Genomic DNA, 15,978 nt, shown 5'->3' with positions numbered 1-15,978 from the left:
ATGTTCTGACGAACTGCAATCACTTGTGCCCCCCACGACGTGAGCACTCTTGACAAACCCGACAGGCTGCTAAATCCCACCCCCACACTGTAGGGATACCTAGATGTAAAAGATCTTTCTACTCCAATAGTTTCTTCCCCAGAACCGCTAGACTAGAACTGCTTCCCCAACAGTACTGACGTGCAGAAGTTCAAGTGTAACGTGAACCGACACCTTGCTGCCCAAATCCCTACATAGTACCCAAGTAGTTGTTGCCCCTGATAGCAGCCCCCTACACCAAAGTGGCAATTTGCCTTGTTTGGGGTGAAAATGTAATAAAAAAAAAATTAAAAAAATCTACCAATGTGACCATTGCACAAATGAGGTGATGGGTGGTTATTCTGACTCGGACAATGCATGAATGGGGATGTCAGACTCAAGCATGCTTTAAGAAATAAAAACTGACTGATGTTTTAAAAAATTTTGGAAGAACTTTTAACATTGATTCATGGGTTGCTTGGGTTAGACAACCCACCTATCATGCTAATTGTGCCATAGTAAACATTTATGGCAGATCTTCGAATTTAGATGATCGTGGATTTTACAGTCACAGATGATGCAACTAGTGGTGAGCCACGTTACATCGATGCTTGCATCAATTTCACTGCAAATATTTATCTTATCACTGAAGGTTGAACCAAAATATTTGATGATCAGTTACCAACAGAAACATTGTATTCTTAGCCACACGCTCAAAATCCAGACTACCCTATTTTGCATTTTCCTCCAATATTGATGACACAATATATGCCTGCTTAAGTGGATTAGAAAGTATAAAGGTTTAGATTATAATACGACACCATCACATTGACGCACCAGAAATTTTATTCTTAATTATGTGATGAAGCTCTCTGAAAAGAAAATACAATTTGTTCTTTTTTTTCCTGAAAGCAAAACTAAATAGAGCAATGTAAATTTCTGTTGCTTAAATCATTATTGAAAAACATCTCTATTGTAGCAATATTTCTATGGGGTAAATTATTGTGATATATAACCTGCTAAAGCACATATGTATTGACACAATGAAACAATCGTCTCAATGATTGAAAGTTCTACTCTAAATAATGTCGCAAAGTATACAATTTACTTTTTTTGATAGTTGAGTGTTAAACTTATATGAAGATGAAGATACATTACTTGAAAGTACTTCTTTCAAACTCCTCGGCTTAACGTTCACGGCGTACATGAGTGGGAACAGATACAATAAGAGCAGTGCCAGGATCGCTATGAGGAAGGTGGGCTCTCTCTACCGTGGTAGACAATTACTTACACCTGAAAGTATCCAATATCTCTACATGTATGGAATATTGTTGTCACATTTGTCACAATCTGCTACTAGTCTCTCACTCCTGGATAGGTTCAAAAGAGAGTCACCAACCTGATAGATCCTGAATTGTCATTTAAGCTTCAACTTCTGTTCCATCGACGAAATATTGCATCCCTCTGCCTGTATTACAAGTATTTTAATGGTGACTACTCTGACGAACCACAAACACTTGTACCCCTTCGATGTAAATACCCCTCCGACAAACAAGCAGCAAAGTCCCACCCCTAGACAGTAGAGATCCCTAGACGTAAGAAAACCTTCTACTCTAATAGTTTCTTCTCCAGAACTGCTAAACTTTAGAACTCCCTTGCAGGTTCCTGTTTTCCCAACTGTACTGACATGCATAAGTTCAAATAAGTGTAATGTGAACATATATCTTGCTGCTCAACTCCCTTCATAGTATCCCTGCAATTATGTCCCTGATAGTAGCCCCCTACATCATAGTGGTACTGGGCCTTTTTTTGGAGTGAAAATGGAATTTAAAAAAATGTAAATGAAATATCTTACTATGCTATGCTACTGACAAACTCAAGCGAATTGTATCAAAAGAATGAGGTCAGCAGCATAAAACATTAATGGATGACCCGTTGTGTTTTGTTCGACAGAAAAACGTATTAAATAAGACCAATTAGGTTTACAATTTTAAAACCTAAATAAATCAATACTATTTTCCATAAATACATTTCAAAGTACAGGTCTCACATATTCAATCATAGTCTTGAAAGATTCTGAAAACTAGCTGACCTTATCCGGCGTTGCTCTGGATTATCTGACTCCAGTCAATGTAAAACTTCCTAGAACGCGTTGACAAATGTATTTTTATAATTATTAAATTTTGGTGTTTCACATGTACGTCTTTAACTGAAGATATTGATAATGATTCTTAAATTTCTTTTTTAAGTGGAAAGAATGATTTGAAAAGAAAAACAAATATGAATGTCATAAATAGTAAAAAAGAATCACATGATGAATGCGAACGAGCATTGCTTTCAATCTACCAACATTTGTTATGTGTGTTTTACTGATTATAGCAGAGAATAATCAGGAAAACTTGTCTAAATAAGTTTAAAGAAAGTGTTCGAATATAATTCTTAAAACCGAGTCATAATGAAAATAAAAGATTTGAAGAAATACTCAGCAAGTTTAGATACCATTTAAAATTTTTCATTTTTCATAAAAGATGAATTGAATACAGTTTATGCTACTAAAAGACTGATGGGACCGGTATTGATAGGACATGTATTCGATGAAATCTATTGGAATTTCTTTTTTATGTTAAGAGCACAGACAGAAAATATACTGGCTAGTCAGAAAGAAATATCATTTTTGTAAATGCATTGCTATTTAGGTCTAACTTTGAAAATCCGACTTAAATTTATATATTAAATTGACTTCTTTCGAGGATAATTGTTTCTGAAACAAATGTTACATTTTTTATTGAATTGTTTTGCTAAATTAAATGAATACTTTAAATAGAAAAAAGATTAAAACATCTTTCTCTACCGGAGTTATAAAATTCTGGAGGTAGCTAGTATTTGTGTCAGAATCGAGCAGCCAACTATGAATATCAAGAGATATCCTGTTTTCATAAGTATTTTTTAGGAACGGCAAATGTTTTACTTTCCTAATCTATCTATCTATCTATCTTCTATCTATATCTTCTATACTCCTATAAATTCGTTTTTCTTTTGTGTGTATTGATATTTATATTAAAAACCCTCTTTTCCACTTATTGGAAAAGAAAATACAATTTTCTTATATATGGGTTATTGAATTATATTCATTTGCAAAAGATCTAGCTAATTTGCATATTCTTTTAAACATTCAATTTAATTAATTACGTATTAGTTGCTTCGGTTTTCTGATGGGATAATCATCTTTAGTTAACTATTACGTGTAATTATAGTTATGCAAGTATTCTACATGATTTATACTTTCATAATATTTGCGTAAAATCTTTATAGTAAGCACAAAATTGTTTCCATATATATTTATGTATACGTATACATTTCTGTTTAACAAATTTTGTCTACTAAACTCTTCCTAGAGTTTTTGGTCTACAGACATGAAACTTTATATATAAGGTATTTGAATCCATGCAAAACTTTATATTTGGGGTTTAGCCCGGAAAAATCGGCGCCAAAGTGTGAAAATTAAAAAAAATGAAATTTACCATGTGAAGGTCGAACGCCGGCATTACGAATGCGTGACGTAGTAGCTATTAGTTCATGTTTTAATTTTAAGCCTTGCAGTAAACATGTTTTCATAGCCCAGTCATTGACGGCAGTGGCAAAATAAATCATGAGCTGAACGTTTTGGTTTCGATTCTCAGTGGTGGCGCATGAGTCTTTTTTTTTAATACTTTTTAAATCATTACTATATATTGCATCCAATCTATCTATATATCTACAAAAGTGAAAATGTCTGTCTGTCTTTTCTCTATGGTAGTTAAGGAAGACTATTATAGAGAAAGGCATTACTTTACATATTCACAATTTTTAATATATACATATGCACATAACCTTATGAACAGTGCATAGGGCCCGAGCAAAGCCGGACGGAACTGCTAGTATATCTATAAAAGTGAATGTGTCTGTGTGTCTGTATACATTTACCTACGCAATTATTCTGTCAATTTTAGTCTACAGAATCGAAATTTGATATACAGGGTACTGAGATTTGGGAAAATCTTTGGGATCGGTTTTCGGCCACAAATTTGGCTGTTAAGGGGGTTAAGTTCAACGATTTGACTTTTGAAAACTCTACCAAACTCCTCCGCCAATTTTGGGTCTAAACATTTGAAATTTTGAATATAGGTTCCTTGGACATGGATCTAACTTAATAACTTGATTTTAGTCCCAAACAATAAATGTTAAGAGGTCATAATAGGGGTCAAAGTTTTTAAAAATTGACCGCTTTTTTTTTTTTTTTTTTTTGCTCAACATACACCTCCAAACACCCGGGCAACGCCGGGCTGAAATGCTAGTAAAAAATATTTAAACAACCGAGCAACAAACTTCCTTTCAATAATAACAACATAGAATATTTATTGGTAGCAGGAACTGGCAGATCGGACTGCGAAAAAGGAAGAAGGAACAGAAAGTTCTTTTTGAGGTCGCCATTAGTTGGTCAGTACTATGTCGCCCCCAGCTAATAGCAGTTATCTTCAGTGGAGGCCGTCGATACAAGAGCAAGATGTCCAGTAGACAGGGGACGAGAGAGGATAGGTGTTGCTTGGCTGAAGATCCGGTCCTGACTGACTGACTGACGTTACCTCAAGTCTTTTTAGGGAGCAGATGAATCAGTGCACTCTGTTAGCTGATAGGCCAGCTTGTGGCTAAAGAACTCAGAGGGGGTGGGCGTTGATTCACTAGAGAAAATAGCTCTCTGTAACAGCTACAATTTTTTTGAATATTGGATATTCGATAATGTTTGTTTGAAGAATATTTGTAGGGAGAAATTCATAAGTTATAAACAATATATATTGTCGACAGAAGCCAACATAGTTAAAGCAGTTGATCTATGTGAGTTGGCAACTTCATAACTAACAGACATATTTTTTATCACGTTCTGATGAGCGTTAAAATTAACAAAGCCTTGCTCTTCTAGTTATGTGGCCATTTTTCCCTCTGTCTTTTTGCCTTCTGTTTGTCTTGGAGCCAAAGATGGACATGAATGAATGAAAGCTTTAATTCTTCTGTGAGTTGAGTTGATTAATAACGCTAAATAAGTGCAAGAAAGAATTCCATTTACTTCGATTGCAGTTGTGAGATTGTCCGTCTTAAGTCGAACTATAAACCCATTTCAACAAACACTCGACTAGCTACCATCACTGTGAATAATTTCCCTTAGTCTTTATCTACACTTAAAACTAAACATAAATTCCATAAGCAAAGTTTCTTTCCTACAACTGCCCATCTACAGAACACAATACCAGAAGCCTGCTTCCCAGCTGAATATTACATGGACGGTTTCAAGTCCAATGCAAACAAGTTCTTATTGACCCGCTCTCTTAAATACTTAAATCCCACCAATTTTCATTATTACGGATCATTATGATGTTGTCTCACCAGTCACCTGACACTCATTAATCTTATCCTTGAGTGGCCTTTAGACCTTAATAAGCGGTGACATCCTTGTAAAAAAACTAGATCACTATGGAAGCATAAACTCTGAGAACCCAGCCGAAGAAAAGCAAGGTTATTCTGCAAAGATTTTCATGTTTCTTCACTTAAAATTATCATTTTTGCCGACCAATGCATGCTCAAATACAAAACAAAAGCATACGGACTAATTATAGCTGTGAAACATGACAAGACTTTTATCACAGAACTGATTCCTCGTTAACTACAACATGGTCGTTTTCAAGTCTAAGAGCAAAATGGAGAAGAGTGAATATTAAATGAAGCTCAAAATAGGATTTCCAGTGTAATCACTTATTTACAGAGATTTTTGTTTTTAATATTGTCCTCATTAAAACTATATTTCTTTCACATATAATAAATATAATAATATAAACACAATGGAAATGTGCCTTTTTAAAAAAATAATTAATCAACATAATAAACAAGGATCTAGTAGATTGACAAAAAATTATTTAGATTAAACTACACGGTGTAGTGCACACGACTTTCAAAACAAGTCGTTTGTCTCGGCAAAATACGATTATACAAGATTCCGTTTTATGCTGATTTAGTTTATGTTATTGCATTTATGATTTCAATAAATATTTGAGCAAAGTAAAAACAGCAATATCAATCGTCATCATCATTTTTTTTTTTATTAACGTGCAGGTCAAGGGACATCATCCACACTGATGGGGGCCCGTCTAGGTAACTGCAGAGAACTTCCATGCTATTCAAGCTTTCTGCAGCAGTTTTTTCAAAGGCAACTTAGGTCTGCCTCATCTCTGTCTACTGGTGACTTCCAATTCTTGAGCTATCTTAATGACACTACCTGAGCATTTCAACAAAATTTTTTCTTTATTAATGTCGCTTGACGAGGGAGGAAAGAGCGCCCCCCCCCCAAATATTACAAGTGAAGAAAGATCGCCCACCCTCCAAATATCACAAGTGATGGCAAATTCGTCCACCCAATCCAGGCAATACTGATGAATTGACACGCCACACCACCGAACAATATTATTGAATCGACACATACATTCCTGGGCAACACCGTCGACCAACACAACACGCCACCAAACAATATCGCCAAATCAACACGCCACCGAACAATATCGTTGAATCAACACACACATTCCTGGGCAACACTGCTGACTGACACGACATGCCACCGAACAATATCGCCAAATCAACATGCCACTGAACAATATCATTGAATCGACACACACATTCCTGGGCAACACCATACAATCTCATCGAATCGACACGCCATGATATGATACGAAATGCAGTAACGCATGATATGTTATCAGAGCAATATTTTTCAACCGCTTGTGAATGACTTATTGGCTTGTTTTTTATAGCCGTTGGGTGAAACTAAATCGTCACTTTGGGGTAAGATGGATGTAGCTAATTAGTAGACTTGATTTGCAATCGAAAGGTCCTGGGTTTGCTTTTCACTGCAGGTAGGCCAGACTCATATGCTTGTGGACTTCTGTGCATGCTCAGCACAATTAATGCCATCAATGCCCATGAGATTAAGCTGTTCCACCAGATTTTGCATCTGTACAATTGCCACATCTTCTGGCTTCACATTCCAAATCTAAGTATTGCAATTGTAGCAGATCTGTTTTGACCAAAGGTCAAGTCTCATTTGCATGGGGCATACATAGCTTCCATTAAGTCTTCAGAGACAATGGATACCTATTGTATTTGAAATTATGAAGCAAATGCTGTGCATTCACTAACTACACTTCTAAGTCGGCACAACTTGATTCCAATTTCAAGAAGAAATCCTGGATGACTGGAAACAATATCGAGATTAGCAGAGAACACATACAACACCTGGTCATTCATTTTAGTACTGACAAAGCTCAATATTGCTTAACTTTAGTGATTTAACAGGAACAGACGATTATATGTGATTTTGGAGCATTGCACTGCCAACATAAAGTTATAAGTATTGTTTAATGAAATTTAATCGTTGTTTAATGAATAGTTATGAAATTTAAGCATTGTTTAATGAAATTTAAGCATTGTTTAATAAATAGTTATGAAATTTAAGCATTGTTTAATGACTAGTTATGAGATTTAAGCATTGTTTAATGAAAATTAACCATTGTTTAATGAAATTTAAGCATTGTTTAATGAATACTTATGAAATTTAAGCATTGTTTGATGAAATTTAAGCATTGTTTAATGAAATTTAATCATTGTTTAATAAATAGTTATGAAATTTAAGCATTGTTTAATGAATAGTTATGAAATTTAAGCATTGTTTAATGAAATTTAACCATTGTTTAATGAAATTTAACCATTGTTTAATGACTAGTTATGAAATTTAAGCATTGTTTAATGAAATTTAAGCATTGTTTAATGAAATTTAACCATTGTTTAATGAATAGTTATGAAATTTAAGCATTGTTTAATGACTAGTTATGAAATTTAAGCATTGTTTAATGAAATTTAAGCATTGTTTAATGAAATTTAAGCATTGTTTAATGACTAGTTATGAAATTTAAGCATTGTTTAATGAAATTTAATCATTGTTTAATAAATAGTTATGAAATTTAAGCATTGTTTAATGACGTTATGAAATTTAAGCATACAAACATGTCTTTGCTCTCTACTATATACAGAGTATTTCAAACTGTGAGATGTTTTTATGGTAATACAGGTGGGATGGATGAAAGAAAAAATTGAATTCATTTAGATTAGAGTTTACACAAGTCCTACCTAACTAATATTCCTGGTAAACCAAGTGCAAAAGAGATCCAGACAATTGCACTTAAGGGAACAGCGAGGATACTAAAATGAGCTCTCGGCTGGTTTCAATAAAAAGCAGGGGAATGTTGGTAGCTGGTTTGGCTGCTTCATACCTAGCATTACAATCTTCAAAGGAAGAAAGTGAAAAAAAAAATCGTGACTTTTATATTAATATTTGATTTTTGTTCATTCATATTATAAGGCGAAAGAACATGTTCAAGTGTAAGTTGTAAAAGTGAGAAAATTCTATAGTAAAAGGCATTACATCAGCATGCCGTGTTTTCCTGTTTGCTTGCAGAGTATTTACATACTTTACAGACAATTTCATGGGCAAGGCCAGCACAGCAAAATAGCAAAAAAAAAAAAAAGGTGTGCATGTGGACACAATGTATTACTCTTTCGCATGCACGACCATAATTAAATTAGAAACACTTTATTAGTTTTGTCACTGCCTGCAAACGTGCAGTCATCCAATAAAGAGGCTTGCAGAAGTTTCCTGCAGGGGAGGAGGTAACAACAACGACAATTCTGCTGGCTTCGAAAATATTAATTTGATACTTTTACAGTTTAATCAAGGCATTAAAAAATGAAAATATCGAAAAAAAAAAAAAAAGGTTATATTGTACGTATCCGTTATGGAATGAAGTTCTCTGAAATAAATTTCACTTAATTTGATCAAGTACTTTTTTTACAGCAAGAAAACAATTTATTATGATAGCGATCAGAAGGTAGTCATGTTTCGACTTTTAGGAAGAAAAGCTAGTATTTAAGATGGGGGGGGGGTTAAGTGTCGGCGCTTTAAACTGAGTTATCTCCCCATGACGTTTTCCAAAAATTTAAAGATGGCTATTTTCATTGCGCTCTCATAAAAACGTGTTTTTCCGCTGTACACCCCCCCCCAAAAAAAAAACTAGTCGATCAAATTAAGTGAAATTAATTTTTTGAGATTTTCAGTCGAAAACGGATACGTACAATATAACCTTTTTTTCGATATTTCCATATTTTAATGTCTTGCTTAAACTGTAGCATTAATTCTACTAAACATCAACCGCATGTTCAAAGCGCGAGTGCTTTGGTTCAATTTGTCTGGCTTCTCTAATTTCGAAAAGAAGAGTGTAATCCTTTTTTTTTTTTCTTCTAAATTTATTCTTAAAGATAAAATTTACAATTAACACCATTTACGAACAACTTTCAGTGTGAGTGTCTTTTTTTTTCTCTCCCGTGAGATGATGATGATTATGATGATGATGATGATAATAATAAATATGTCATTCATAGACAGGCTATTTCGACGTATCTCAACTCCTTAGTGTGAAATTAAAAAATAGACCCAATCCCCCATACACACATACAAAGTTGCTTGTATATAGATAGATAGATAGATAGATAGATAGATAGATAGATAGATAGATAGATAGATAGATAGATAGATAAATAGATAGATAGATATTTAGATATAAATCGAGAATGTATACGAGGGGTGTATGAAAAGTTTTCATACTATGGAACTATGTGGAAAAATAAATTATCAAAAATCTCTTTAGCTTTCTTATAAGACTTTTCATACATTCCATAGTATACCATTGTTTTATTTCCTTTTACAAATACTAAATTTCTAAGCATTAAAAATATTGGCAGTATTTATTGTCATCTGATGATAACGCCATTTCTTTTGAGAATCTCTACTAGTGCCAATCATGCGCACACAAATTCAATAAAAGAAAGTAGAATTCAAAGTCGTATTCACGACCAATCAGTACATAATGCTGTCAGTTATAGCGCCACATCCAGCGACATTTTCACCAAATAATAACAGTAAAATGAATAATGAAAAACAATCTGACATTTACAATTGAAATATAATCAATATTATGGATTTAATTAACATTTACAGTTCAGGAAAATAAAACCCAGAAAAATGCATTAAAACTTATCCAAGTTTAGAAATGTCTCTTTCGTTCAATTCAATTTATATCCTTGATTCTCATTGGCTGTTGGATACAGACATATAGCAGGACATTGAATGCTGTCAGTGAAAATTAAAAAACGAAAGCTAAGCTAAAATCAGCTTGAAAGTTAAAGATAGGTTAGTTTGGAAGTCAATTTTCAACAACCGACAACACATGCCGGTATGTAATATAACGATATTGTATGTAAACTAGTAGCATTCTATGGAGCGACCCAGCTCCCTGCGAAAGAGGAAATTTCAAGGGAGTATTTTATTCACAAGCGTCTTCAGTCGCATGTAAATCACAATCAGGGGAAATGATGGTGTTATTGTAGGAAGATGTCGACGTCCTCCTACATACACTGACTGGTATTTCCAAATTGTCACCCATCTGCTACTGACCAGGCTAAACGTTGCTTAATTTCAGTGGACAAATGAGATCTGGTGTATCAATGTGATTATGCTGTATATAATATAATAAGATTACCCCAGGGTGATTGAAAAATAGGGCAATAAATAAGAATTATAATCTAGATGGTAACTAGACGTAGATCAGGGAGTGTGGGTAGACGTCTCGTTTGAAACGCGACTATGATTGTGTTGATAATTTCAAGCTTTAGACGAATATAAAAATTTAAACATTTTATTGTATGTATATTGTGGATTTGAGGAATGTGTTAAAAACAATGTTCAGAATTATGTCACCGATTGAGATAGAATTGGGAAAGAAGAAGGGAGTAGATGTACCGTCACTTCTTTCCTTCAATGGAAAATAATGTTTTTATTTTTTTTTTATTTATTTTTTTTTTTATTACATTTTCACCCCAAACAAGGCAAATTGCCACTTTGGTGTAGGGGGCTACTATCAGGGGAAACAACTACTGGGGTACTATGTAGGGATTTGGGCAGCAAGGTGTCGGTTCACGTTACACTTGAACTTCTGCACGTCAGTACTGTTGGGGAAGCAGGGACCTGGAATGGAATTCCAGAGTCTTGCGGTTCTGGGGAAGAAACTATTGGAGTAAAAAGATCTTTTACATCTAGGGATCTCTACAGTGTGGGGGTGGGATCTAGTAGCCTGTCGGGTTTGTCGAGGGTGCTCGCGTCGTGGGGGCACAAGTGATTGCAGTTCGTCAGAGCATTCACCACTAAAATACTTGTAGAAAAGGCAGAGGGATGCAACATTTCGTCGATGGGACAGAGGCTGAAGCTTAGATGCCAGTTCAGGGCCTATCAGGTTTGCGACTCTCTTTTGAACCTTGTCAAGGAGGGAGAGACTAGTAGCAGATGCACCAGCCCAGATGTGGCAGCAATACTCCATACATGGGCGAATGGTGGCCTTATAGAGGTACAGGATACTTTCGGGTGTTAGTAGTTTTCTAGCACGGTAGAGAGAGCCTACCTTTCTTGCAGCGGCCCTGGCAATGCCTTCAATGTAATTGTTCCAACTCATGTTTCCTGTGAACATTAGGCCAAGGAGTTTGAAAGATGGACTCTCAGATAAAGAGTCGTTGGCCATTGCTATGGGTGGTAGAGAGGGTTTCTTGTAATTATTGAATGAAACTAGTTTAGTCTTGGCAGCATTGAACGCGACCAACCACTTTTGTCCCCATTCCACTACAGATTGGAGGTCTTCCTCTAGTGTTTCTGCCATTTCTTTAGAAATGTGTTCATTCGTCTTCCTGTCGTGTCTGCCATAGAGTGTAGTGTCATCAGCATATATACCCATTTCAGAGGCAATGTTGTCGGGGAGGTCATTTATGAATATCAGGAACAATAGAGGTCCAAGGATAGAACCCTGGGGCACTCCCGCATTTATATCATATTGTTTAGATGTGCGACCGTCGAGGACTACCTGGATTTTTCTCTTATCTAAGAAGGATTTAATTATGTTAAGTATTCTACCAGTGATACCGTATGATCTGATTTTACTGAGGAGACCCTCATGCCATACCCTGTCAAAAGCCTTAGATATATCTAGAGCTACCGCTCTGCCTTCCCCCGCTTTGTCCAGTGAATGGTATATACGTTCAGAGATCACAGTGAGGATGTCTGCTGTGGAACGGGCTTGTCTAAATCCATATTGTTTGTCAGTCAGTAGTTTAGCATCTGTAAGATGATGGACTAGAGCATGGTTAATTATGGTCTCAAATATTTTGGCAAAAAGTGGGAGGAGGCTAATGGGGCGATAATTTGATGGGTCTGTCCTTTCGCCAGAATTCTTGAATACTGGTACAACAGAAGCAGTTTTCCAACAGCCCGGAAAGCAAGCTTCATTAAGACATTTGTTGTAGAGTTTGGAGAGAACTGGAGCTACTTCGGCTGAGCACTTTTTTAATAGCACAGCTGGGATAAGATCGGGTCCACATGCTTTTGAGGTGTCAAGGTTTTTTATGATAGCATGCACCTGAGCAGGAGTGGTTTTCAGATCGTCTAGTGTGGCGTCTGTCCGCATAGGAAAGTCAGGTAGGGGGTGGTTGGAAGGGTCCAGTGTGGAGTTTTAGGCAAACCGACTGGCAAGCATGTTAGCCTTGTCGGTTGCTGAGGAGACAACCTCGTGATTGTTGGTTAGTGGGGGAATTGTTGATTGCCCATTGTTTACTACACTGTTGTAGATTTTCCAGAAGTCTCGAGTTCCTAGTTTTTGTGCTTCGATGCGCTTTTTAGTGGTTTCCGTAAATTCTCTCTTAGCTGTCGCTATTTCTTTCTTAACGTTATTTCTAGCTTCTATATACTTCAGTCTGTTTGAACTGGACTTATGTCGGTTAAACCTACGGTATGCATGCTGCTTTTGAGTAATGGCAGTTGCACAAGTCGACGTAAACCATTGGGGAGAGTGGGGCTTACTATAAAATTTCCGCATGGGAACATGCGCTTCGATTGCAGTTTTGAACCAGTCAGTGGTCTCGTTTGCATATTGTTCAGCAGGGAGAGAGAAAATATTTTTCCATGGAGCATCTCTAATTAGTTCCCTGATGGCTTCCCAGTCAGCCTTATTATAATATCTCGTTGTTTTGAGCACTGGCTCTTCAGTTTTGGGTCTAGAGTTTAGGGCGATTTCAACCATTATCACTGCATGATCAGCGTTCCCGAGTGGGCTGTGGGCCTTCGTTATGCAGTCATCGGGAACTGTGGTCAAAAACAGATCTAGAAGTGATGCGTGTTGTTCTTCCTGGTCAGGGAAACGGGTTGGAAACGTAACAATTTGTGATAGGGAGTGAGATATAACGAAGCTATGGGTTGTGCTGCCCGCTGCATCTGTGTGAGTAGAGAATCCAAGCCAGTTTTTGTGGTGGACATTAAAGTCACCAAACACATGTATTTGTGCGCTAGTGTCGAGGGACAGTGCCGTGTCTATGCTGTCAGATACTTTGTTTATTATGGAGCAGTCCTGAGTCGAGGGAGAGCCGTAGAGAAAATAATAGTAGCTAATACTGTGTTGCACGTTTAGTCTAAAGCACATAAAGGCTTGATCATCTGTTTCTAGGTTTGTTTCTCTAGTCAAGGGAAGGGTATTACGAATGTAAACTCAAAGTCCGTGCATATGTCTGTCAGAGTCCTTACGGCAGAGTGGGAGATATCCAGGCATGTTAAAGTGGTTAGAGGGAATGGAGGAGTGTAGGTTAGTCTCACTTAGTGCTAAGATATCCGGGGTATTTGTTAAGAGAAATGCTTCAACATCAGCTAAGTTAGTTCTAAGCCCACGGATATTTGTGAATGAGAGCCTCAAGGGAGGAGGCAAGTTGAATTTGTTTGTCCCTAAGCCTGGTTTAAGCTTATTTTTAGATTGTACTGTCGTCATATTTTTTTTTAAGAGTTTCGGTAAGGGGGAGCTAAACAAGAGGTTATGCGGAGCTTCAGACATGCATCACAAGTAGACCATCAGCTGACCTTTCTCCAATTAGGATTGTGGCCTCAGGAAAGCCCACCGGGGATGAGTGCAGGGTCCCTTTCCATGCGCGTCATGGCACTGCAAACAACCCGATATTATTCAACTGTTGATGGAGCAGCCGCTCTAAGCGCTACCAAAGAGTTAGGGCTCCTGTACTACCAGTCGGGAACAGCAGCCAGGAACTGTCAATCCGGTACCCTCAACCCTTTAGAAGAAGGTCAACCCAATCTAATCGCTCAGGCATATCTTATACTCAAGCACTCCCAAATGTTCAGTTTTAGGGGTGGGGCATGCTGGGAATGGGGAAGAACGGCGTTCATTGCCCTAGCCAGGAAACAAGATCTACCGCTGGGTGTTTCTGTCGAATCACTGAGATAGTGTCTCTGCGCTTGACTAATAGGCAAAGAAGGAGTATGGAAGCCGGGCGATAGACAGAGCCTATCTACTCCTTAAGCAATTTAGGTTTGCAAACCGGTGAATTTGTTTGAGTCACCAGCTCTAGGAAGGTTGTCATCCAAGACTGAAGAGGCCTCTCTCCCCTTTGGTTTAGTTTCAGAGTTTTCCTTCTCCTAGACGGATGATCTGGGAAGACCTACTGGGTCCGTCAGCCCTGAGAGGGTTTTCTCCGCGCCTAGGTTCTAATCCAGGTATTTCTGCGACCCCGCGTTGTTAGTATTACTGGGTTAGTTTGTGGGGGATTATATCTCTACTGATTAGTTACACTCCTCAAAGTGATTTAGGGACATGCTATTTACTTGTTAATGGATAAAGGGGGTGGGTGAAGTTCATGCAGTGTAAGCGTCTATGTTTGTAAGAGGGCTTGTTAGGGAGGAGATAATGTGATTTTAGTCTTACCCTTTTTTTTTATTTTATTAATGTTAGCTTAGGTCTAGTATAGTGTTACAGTATGAGTAGGTATTAAGAATTGAGCTACGAGTTGTGCCCGAGCTATTTTAGATGATAGGAGGGTTAAGATGTAAGTGCAATATAGCATGGATAAGACAGCAAGTTTTGAATCAGCGAGACATTTTAAACAAGTTAGCGAGACATTTTAAACAAGTTAACTATTTTTTACTATCATAGAATCTGTTCTAATTATCTCCTTGTCCATGCGACGTCACGTCGAGACCGGGCAGCTATGATCTAAAATAAACACTGTTTTGAAACAGCTGTAAATGGCCATAATATCTTTGTTAATACTTTTTATTTGGAACTTGATTAGAAGATTATTTGGAACCGTCAAACTCTCCCTCTCTCTCTTACATGCACACACACACACACACACACACACACACACACACACACACATATATGTGTGTTCATGCTGTATGCTCATGTACCGCTCAGGGACACCCTTTAAATGGATGTTGTAAGGCCAACTATTGGTGACGAACCCCAACTTGGTGTGCACCATCCCTAGGTGGGGATTTTATGAAAAGCTGCACCAAATATGACCTTAACCTTTGACCATGATCTTGAAAAATGGTGTGCACCATGCGTAAGTCGGAGACGATCATCATGTCAGGTTTGGTCATGTTTGCTCCAGTGCTGTGGGCTGTAGAAAAGTGTATATACATAGACTATGACCTTTACCTTTGACCTCAACCTTGGAACATAGTGTGCACCATCCTTAGGTTGGGGATCATCATCATGCCAGGTTTGGTCATGATCGGTCCAGTGGCGTAGGGGTAGTAAGAGAGTTGTACACACAGACACACACACACGCGAACGCTACTACTTTATATATATATATAATGTCGATTTTTGTTGTAATTCTAACAATATTTGAATTCAATATCATATTACTAAAATTCACAACAGAAATCATAACTTTAAAGCCATAAAAATAGCATGTAATTTTAACCGTCGGGTTCTATAGCATAGT

At 37.0% G+C, this 15,978-nt stretch overlaps 1 protein-coding gene across 1 annotated transcript in view; it reads right to left on the bottom strand.

Annotated features, from left to right (window-relative positions):
* Nucleotides 1-15,978, bottom strand: part of LOC145291974 (uncharacterized) — a 635,233-nt gene that overhangs the window by 167,465 nt on the left and 451,790 nt on the right. The gene's annotated exons all lie outside the window — the stretch shown is intronic.

This window comes from Euprymna scolopes, chromosome 13 (genome assembly GCF_053919585.1).
Source record: "Euprymna scolopes isolate OS-2025 chromosome 13, ASM5391958v1, whole genome shotgun sequence".
NCBI classification, from domain to species: Eukaryota; Metazoa; Mollusca; class Cephalopoda; order Sepiida; family Sepiolidae; genus Euprymna; species Euprymna scolopes.
Note: the sequence above shows the minus strand (reverse complement) of the source record. Positions and strands in the feature narration are given on the sequence as shown.